This window comes from Microtus oregoni, unplaced genomic scaffold, assembly GCF_018167655.1.
Source record: "Microtus oregoni isolate MIOR12 unplaced genomic scaffold, Mior012 000050F_003, whole genome shotgun sequence".
In the NCBI taxonomy this organism is placed as follows: domain Eukaryota; kingdom Metazoa; phylum Chordata; class Mammalia; order Rodentia; family Cricetidae; genus Microtus; species Microtus oregoni.
This window is the reverse complement of record NW_024543227.1, coordinates 50,097-58,820: the sequence shown is the minus strand read 5'-3', so window position 1 is coordinate 58,820 and position 8,724 is coordinate 50,097. Positions and strand designations below refer to the sequence as shown.

The window sequence follows — 8,724 nt, the reverse complement described above, 5'->3', positions numbered from 1 at the left end:
ATTAGATATTTTGAAAATAATTACCTAAGTATTCTTCATAATACAAACCTTTCTGGAGTTACACATACATACCTAACTCTTCACATGTATCCCCTTCTTTCTCTCCACCGTGATCTCAGCACCTCCCTGATGGAGCTAGCTGGGAGGTAAAGGACTATCTCTATGATTCCAAAGATGCCATTGGGGCAAACCTTTGACCTGTGGCTGCCTTAGAAATTTTCCCCCAAACTGGGTGTTGGACATTTGTTTCTGTTCTCCTAATTCACTTGCAACTTAAAAGTACTGAATTTTAAACACAGCAAATATATGTTAGCATCAAAGACATTTTCATCATAGAGAATGTAATTAAATATTTTAACCTAAAAGATTCATCAATAACTCTGTCTAAATTTAACACAGACAGCTGACCACAGTGAAATGAATGTGTGGAAGCTGTAATTTAAAATCCCTGTCACTGGAGATAGCATCAGGAAATATGAAATAATTAGGAAAACTCTGCCCACTTCTCTGTAGTGCCTAGACACTGAATGGGACAACTCATTGCTGAGAGTAAAGATGTATAGATTCATCGACTGTGGCGATATTTTGTTTCTTCCATGACAATAAAGCTTGCCTGAGAATCAGTGTGTGCAGATAGCCACTAGTTAGCCACAGAAGACAGGCAGTGTTGGAACTCACCTTTCCCAACACTTAAGAAACAGAACTCTGTGAGTTCAAGGCCATCCTGGGCTACATTAGATTGATCCAGTCTAAAAGAGAAACAGAGTCAGGCAGTGGTGACTCACATCTTTCATCAAAGTGCTTTGGTGTCACACACCTTTAATCCCAGCACGAGGGAGATGGAGAATGAAAGGAATGTGGCTGGGAAAAGAGAGGAATATAAGGTGGGAGGAGATAGGAGATCCAGGCAGTCAGTCTGAGGTCTTGTAGAGACAGGATGCTCCATTTGGTCTGAGGGTTTTGTTGAGGAAAGAACTAGTGTCTGGCTGCTCTGCTGTTCTGATCTTATAGCTCCAACCACTTAATATCTGACTCCAGATTTTATTATTAAGACCAATTAGAACTCACGCTACAATCATCTTCATGTGATGGAAGATACAGGTGTCTGTTCTCCTCATACAGTCCTATAGATCCAGTGCAATACCAACAGAACTCTAACAGACTTTTCATAAACTAATGGGCTTATCCTGAAACTCACAGTGAATATGAAGAACCCCAGCTTGAAACAACCTTATAAAGGAACAAACTTGGAGGATGAACACCTGACTTCCAAACTCCTTATAAACCTAGAGAAATGTAGACAGCGTGCCTGATTGGAAATGACAATAAGACAGAAAAGAATATGAAGGGGACAGAAGAGTCACACATGTGTGAGGGGACACCTTTAGCAAAGACTCAAAGACACTTCAGTGAAGCAGGCATATGCTCTTCACCGAGGATTTCTGGGACTCTTGGTGGTGGTAGGGAGGTACAGCCCAGCACACTGACCAGTAGCCTGAGGATAACCCTGTCCCTTTGATGACCTTGACCCTGGTAAAGATGAATCTAGGATGCAGTAAAGAATTTCAGAAACAGCCAGGATGAAGCAAAGGTTGTGAGCTTATTAATCCTGTGGATAGAAGCTCACACAGAATTAGGATGGCTCCTGCATGATGGCCTGAGAGTGGACTGGAGAGAGACTTGAGATTAGGTGTCATTGCAAAGGGTATGTGAGGTGGGCAGGGAGGGAGGTACAGTGGGAGAGGGAGAAATGGGAGGATTTTTATGGCTCTAAAGTTACATTGCTGAAAGAATGTAATTCAGAAAATTTCAAGATTAAATTACATTAAAGCCTATATTCAGGTTTTTAAATTAACTATAAGAATATTTTTACTCTTTAAATGGGTTCTATTTTTCCATTAGGAAAAAAATATTCAATAGGTTATTAAAAAGTAAAAAATGAAACTAAAAAGCAATGCTTTTAAATGTGCTTATTCCTTTTAAAGTTTCTTTCAGTAAATTAAATTGTAAGGTGATTATGTGACTTAGGCGATAGAATAGAGTGCTATCATCATCCATCTCAAGGCTACAAGTATTCTGCCCCTAAGAAAGCATAACTGCGTTTTTTATTTTCTGCTTTTGAATGCTTTTCCACAGGGAAGTCTGTGCACCACGTGAGTACCTAATGCCCACAGACAGTACCAGACTTTATGAGATCTCTCGGAACTGGAGTTACAGACAGTTGTGAACCATCGGGTAGGTGTTGGGTATCAACCCTGGATCCTCTGGAAGACATCCAGTGATATTAAAGAATGAACCCTATCTTCAGACTCTAGTTTATTTGTTGTTATTTTTAAACATTATTTGGGATGTCTTTAGGAATAGTTGCATCATATCTGCAGGTAATTTTGGCTCTATCAGTTGGCTTGAGGTTTCTTGAATGTCAGAAAAATGTAAAAATGATTACAGGGTGAGGGGCTGTGTGTTCCCTCTCATATCCCCTTCAATGCCCTGTCTTTCTGTCTTATTTTGGGACAAGCAGACCTCCCCATGCACAAATATAAATATAGACAATCGTATATCGCAGGATACAAAAGTCAATCGAGAATGAACAAATGATCTACACAGGACTAGAGAGACATCTCAAAAGTTAAGAGTGCCTTTTGCTATTGCAGAGGACCTGACTTCAGTTTCCAGCACCCATATGGTGGGTGACAGATGTCTGTAACTCCAGATCCAGGGGAACTGACAGTCTCTTCTGGTCTCAGTGGGCATCTGCACTCAAACGTGTATTTGGCACACACAGACATACAGGCAGACCCTCAGTAAATAGGGAAAATAAACCTAAAAGAAGTCCAAATTACAACCTAAACATGAATCTTGTAGCAGAATACAATTGGATGTTCAGGTTCATGAATTACAAACAAACTTCTTAGATATGGCAAACCCCCTTTCATTAAATGAAGAACTGGAGTGTTATGAATTCCATAAAGTGAGAAAATATCTATTCTTCCAAATATATGATAGAAACATATTTTTCTTACCTGGGAAAATGAATGTGGGAAATTGTATATCAGATGACAGTCTTCTTGTATCCAGAATACAGAAAGCTTCTAACGGAGACACTAAGAAAATAGACAATTCAGGAAATAAAACTTGACCAGAAGGGTGAGTAGATGCTCCACTAAGAGAAACATACAGCAGCAACATCCTTAACACTTAGGGAAGAGAGACAGGTTGTAGTAATAAGGGCGGCAGGGCTGCATCCCAGGCACCCGGCCGCCCCCACAGCTAGCTTTACCCAAAATAATTACACGGAAACTGTATTCATTTAAACACTGCTTGGCCCTTTAGTCCTAGCCCATACTGGCTAATTCTGTTATCCCGATCAACCCATCTCTAATAATCTGTGAGCACCGGTCTTACTGGGAAGATTCTAGGTCGGAGCTTCATCTCGTGTGTCTGCCCAGGAGCGGGGCATGGCGTCTCTCTGAGGCATCTGCCCCCGAGAGGAGAGCTGTGGAGTCTGAGCTCACTTCCTCTTCCTCCCAGCGTTCTGTTCTGTTTACTCCTCCCACCTATCTTCTAACCAATAAAATGGGCCAAGGCAGTTCCTTTATTAGCCAATGACCTTCCTCCATCAACAGGTGACTCTGAGGGGACTCTAGACAACCCCATAAAATACTCAGAAATAAAGACTTGTCATACAAAGACCTGGCAAGTTTGTGGAGGATGACTCTCCCATACCCACTGCTGGTGGCCATGGAAAACAGGATGATAACTTGGAAAAATCTTTTTCTGTTTCTTCATATGTTAATTGTCATCTGGCCATCACAACCCAAATATATAACCTGGAGAAAGAGGACATATTTTCTTTTAAAGACTTATTTATTTCAGTTCACAACAGCTTTATATACAAGACACTGAAATTGAAAACAACCTCAGCAACAGGCAACAGGCAAAGACTCATTTCCCAAAACCAGCATGGCAGTTTTCAACTGTTAACTCCAGTGCCAAGGGATTCAATGTCCTCTCTTGGCTTCCATGGGCAACAGGCATGCATGCGCTCTTCATACCTATATGTAGGCAAGCATATATACACATGAAATAAACTAAATTATAAAACTTGCCGTGTAGCTATACAATGCTACACTATTTAATATTAAGAATGAACAATTATCATGGGAAACAAAAGAGATAAATTTAAACATATATTCAAGATGAATGAAGGCCAGATGTCTCTAAACTCTGGTTCTATCCTAATACATTCCAGCATATATAAATTTGTCTATAATATCAGATTGTTGTATTTTTCTGCAGACAGGGTTGGGCAGTGGTTGGGTATGAGAACCTAAGTAACATAAAGAAACTTTATGGATTGGTAAATAATAATGAAACTTATACCTACCTGAGTATAAGAAGATGTCTATTGTCATTATGGGGAAAAGTGGAAAAATACAAATTACGTTTTATATTTGGTGACTTGGACTTCAGAGATTGCCCCATGGTTAACAGGACTTGCTGTTCTTACAGAAGACCTGGGCTGGGTTCTCAGCACTCACTTGCTGGCCCACAATGGACTGCATATCTGTTTCTAGGGGAAACAACACCCCTTTCTGTCCAAAGCAGCACACCCTGATCCTGAAACCAGAGCAAAAGAAACATACACTGACCCTGAGACTAGAATCAATTCACTGGCCCTGAAACCAGAGCCCAACGTTTTAAAAAGGCCAGTGAAATAAACACACTTTGCCCCTGAAAACAAAGCCACAGAAACACACTCTTCCACTTACCAATTCAGCGAAACAAACTAACCAATCTCTCAGCATAAAAGGAACCAATCCCAGAGCAGGAAAACAAGCTAATCACTGAGCATGAAACCACCCTGTACCTGTTCAGTTGGTAGCTGCCTTTCACACTCTTGCAGGGTCAGCCACCTCCTGGACTCTTCCCTCCCAGTGAATCTCTTGAATGAGGCTTGGGTAAGACCTTCTTTGCCTAAGAAGAACAGAGAAGCAATGACTTCAACTGGAGCCAAGCAGAGGAGAGGGGAGCAGAACTGGAAAAGTTTCTCTTAGCAGAGCAGTGTTGTTACTCTTCTGAGGATCTAAGCAGAGCTGTAACAACCTGGCTGGGGTAACCCTCCCCTACCAGAGCAGAGCTTTTAATTTGGGGCAAACTTTCCCTGAAGCAGGGCTGTGAGCTCCTAAGCTTAAGGTGAATTTGCGGTATTCATTGATGCCATCTTAAATGGATTCCTCTAGCCAATACTGGGACAAATGGAGCATGGAAATAGAGAACGGCAATAGATGAAAACAGTTTAGGAAAATGGGTGTTGAGCCATACTGATATAAGTCAGCACATGAGTAAAGAAATATGGAGATAAGTAAGCAGTGTACTACACACCAGGTCATCATTGAAGAGGACCAGGAGAATTATAACACATAACCTATCACAGCAGTAAGTGATTAACTAACATTCACACATATATATCCAGGGACATATCTGCACAAGCATGAGTATATACACAACACACACTAACAATTGTCAATGTAAACACACAGCTCTCACCTCGAAGGAAGAAGTGAGTTCATTCTGGAATCAAATGTCTGTGAATAAACATGATTGAGACAGGTTTATGTTAGTACAAATTGCATGTTACAATGTGGAAACAGTTTCATGAAGTTTTTATAATAACAGAATGAAGAAACTATAGACTCTCCTTCAGTGCATTGGAGATAATATTAAGTAGACTATTATGGTAAAGCAGAGAAACCTCAGCTACTAGCTGCTATGTGATGACACACAGTACTTTGACTCGCAGAAGCTTAGAGCTTTGTTAAGGAGACATATTCTGATATTTTAAATGTCAGGTCCAACGTCATCTGTTAGTGACAAGGTGTTAGGTAAGTCCAACACAGGGGGCCCAAGGAGTGGCTACTCATGGACTCAAGAGAACACAAAGGAAACTGTAATTAGGCCCTGGGACTGCGACTTCCACCATCTCCATATCACTGCAGGTCTAAGAGTCAATCAACCAGGCTTTGCAGACCAGCCTCTGCCAAGGAATTCCTGTACACACACACACAGACACCTCTCATTCTCACTCTCCTAGCTTCCTGTTATTTACTGAGAGCTCAAGGGGTACAATCACGTTACAACAGACTCATCTCTGACCACACACAGGATGGTGAGAGCTACTAAATTATGTGGTCTGAATGAGATTCCTGTGACAATGGCCATGGATTTGTCTCTGGGACATTTCTCTCATTTCTTTCAGACTGTCAATAATAACCTGTAAATGCCGATAAGAATTTAACGACAAACTGCATTACACATCAAATAACGTTTTCATCATGGGATAATCCATGCTTTCAACAAAAAATATCCTTTGTAAGTTTCATTGACACTTGTTTCCTGACAGTTTACAGAAGATTTAATAATTTGTTCACAGAAAAAACAATATGTATAAATTTGTTTAAAAAATAATAGCAGTTATAGATGAATCAAAAAGTACAAATATTTGTGCATTATCCCGACAGATAGATCCATAGTGCTGATAGGCCGAGAGATTTCCAAACATTGCTGAATTGGAGACAACCTGTCTTAATGAAGGACAACTATGTTCGCAGCTCAAACAATTCATTATTAGTAAGATGTCTGTTGATTCAAAACTGAGCTACAGATTGGATGCACTAACAACAAAATAGCACTTATTCTTTTTAAAAATTGAGTGGATAACTCTAAACATTGTAGACTAAATATATAGCTTGTGTAAACCTTAGAAACAGACAAATGTTAGAGAACAGCATTGCCTGATAGGAGACCTCTGTTTGAACCTACAGTAATTGGACCAGCATGCTATTGAATCAAAGTTGGCAAGAAAAAGTCCAAAACCAACATTCCACGCTCACATCCACACATTTACAGACCACTGCCTATATCGAGTCAACATTTTTCCTGTACCTGATGCCGGCATCAAGCTTGTGTGTAGTGCGTGTAGTGTGTGCTGAGAAGAACTGACCATACTCCTGCTGCAGCCTCCCAGGCACTGGGATTACTGGCATATGTACCATGATTGGATAATTGGAGAACTGATGTTTCACAAATAAACAAGGCAATTTGATGCATAAAGATGGCCTTTCAGGAAGCAATACTGAGGCAAGTGTATATCCATACCCACAAATATAAACTAGGACCTACATCGTATCATATGTGAAGACCATTCAAAATAAATTACAGATGTAAAAATATAAAAATCAGCCTATAAATGTCAAACAGAACACAAGAAGAAAATCCCTGTCACTGAGTGCCAGGCAAAGATTTCGCAGACAAGACACCGAATAAAAACCGTAATTGAAGAACTAGAGAAGGTGGGATCTTACAATTTAAAATCTCCTGCTCTTCCAAAGACATGGATGAGAATTGAGATGATAAGTCTGAGGCTAGGAGAAAAGTTAGAAATACATATATCTGATAAAACATTTCTAACATTTCTATGAAACATACGGAAAACCTCAAATGTCAGCGAGCAATCTCACGCACAGAGTGGGAAGTCGGGATCACAGAGTGCTCATTTGGCCTCATTTCCCTCCTGCTCACTCTCCGACAACTCCCCTCCTGGACAATGGCTCCAGCACAGCCCTGTGCAGAACAGCACAGGAGGAGGCAGAATGGTCCCAAGTCTCTCTCCTTCCGGAGAAACACAGGCTGCAAGCACGAGGTAGGAGTGGTCCTACTTGGGTCTGGAATCCCTGCATCTGCCTCCCAACCCTCAGAAAGATTCTGGTGCTCACCTCCGGGAATCCATAAGCTCAACTCAGTCCAAACACCAGGAACTGAATGCTCCTTTCCAGGACATCGTCCGGTCGCCATTTGAAAAGAGTCGCCATAATGACCCCGGTTTCTATGACAACCGTAATGCTGCCTCCCCCTTAGTAACCAGGAATGGCTCCGCCCAGCCCTCCCTTACTTCCTCTCAAAGGAAGAACTCTTCACCCTTGTTTTCACCCAAGAAAGCATACCCATTAGAGAAACTGTCCCCACTACGAATGCAGAGCTTTTCTTTTTTTTCCGCTCTGTGAACAAAGCATATCCCTAAAAGCCCGACCACATTGTACTCACCAGACCATGGTGGTATCTATGGAAATGTCGTCACAAAGATGAACATTGCTGTCACGGTGACAAATGAGCAATTTTATCCAATAATTAGCTATGCATATATAACCTCATCACGGGACTTTAAATTCTGGGACACCTTGTACAGAAACATCCTGAAAAAAGAAAATCAAAGGTTAAAAGTATTGTTTTGGAGATGCCGGGGCTCGAACCCGGGGCCTCATATATGCGAAACATGTGCTCTACCTCTGAGCTACATCCCCACACCTGGTAACAGCTTCATCAAAGCCCTTGTGAAGTCAGAGGAACCGCGCCAACGTTCAGAGTCTCTGCAAAGGGTCTGCATCAGGTCCTTTGAGCATACTGGATTCCAGGTTGAGTTTAGTGCTTTGATAGGATTCTTGGGACATTTGTTGCATGAGAAAACAATCTATTTTCAATCAAAGGAAAAATAATAACAATAAAAATAATAACAACAACAATTATAAGAACAAACCTTATATTCTTTGAAGCATGGTAAGCTAACAATGAATGATACTTTGAATTACTCAGTCCCATCAATTTTACTTCAACTTTACCTGCAGGTGGTTCAACATGCCAGTATCATGGGGAATTAATAATAATATG

The 8,724-nt window shown here is 40.9% G+C and overlaps 1 long non-coding RNA gene and 1 other non-coding gene across 2 annotated transcripts; both read right to left on the bottom strand.

Annotated features, from left to right (window-relative positions):
- Window positions 1-4,553: 4,553 nt before the first annotated feature.
- Window positions 4,554-7,825, bottom strand: LOC121436755. Its single transcript, XR_005972761.1, has 4 exons — window positions 7,776-7,825; window positions 5,551-5,588; window positions 4,871-4,977; window positions 4,554-4,620 (listed from the first exon to the last, which is right to left on the bottom strand). It is a non-coding gene; the product is annotated as an uncharacterized LOC121436755 (long non-coding RNA).
- Window positions 7,826-8,288: 463 nt separating this feature from the next.
- Trnaa-cgc lies at window positions 8,289-8,360 on the bottom strand. Its single transcript has one exon. It is a non-coding gene; the product is annotated as a tRNA-Ala (tRNA).
- Between the last annotated feature and the right edge of the window lie 364 nt (window positions 8,361-8,724).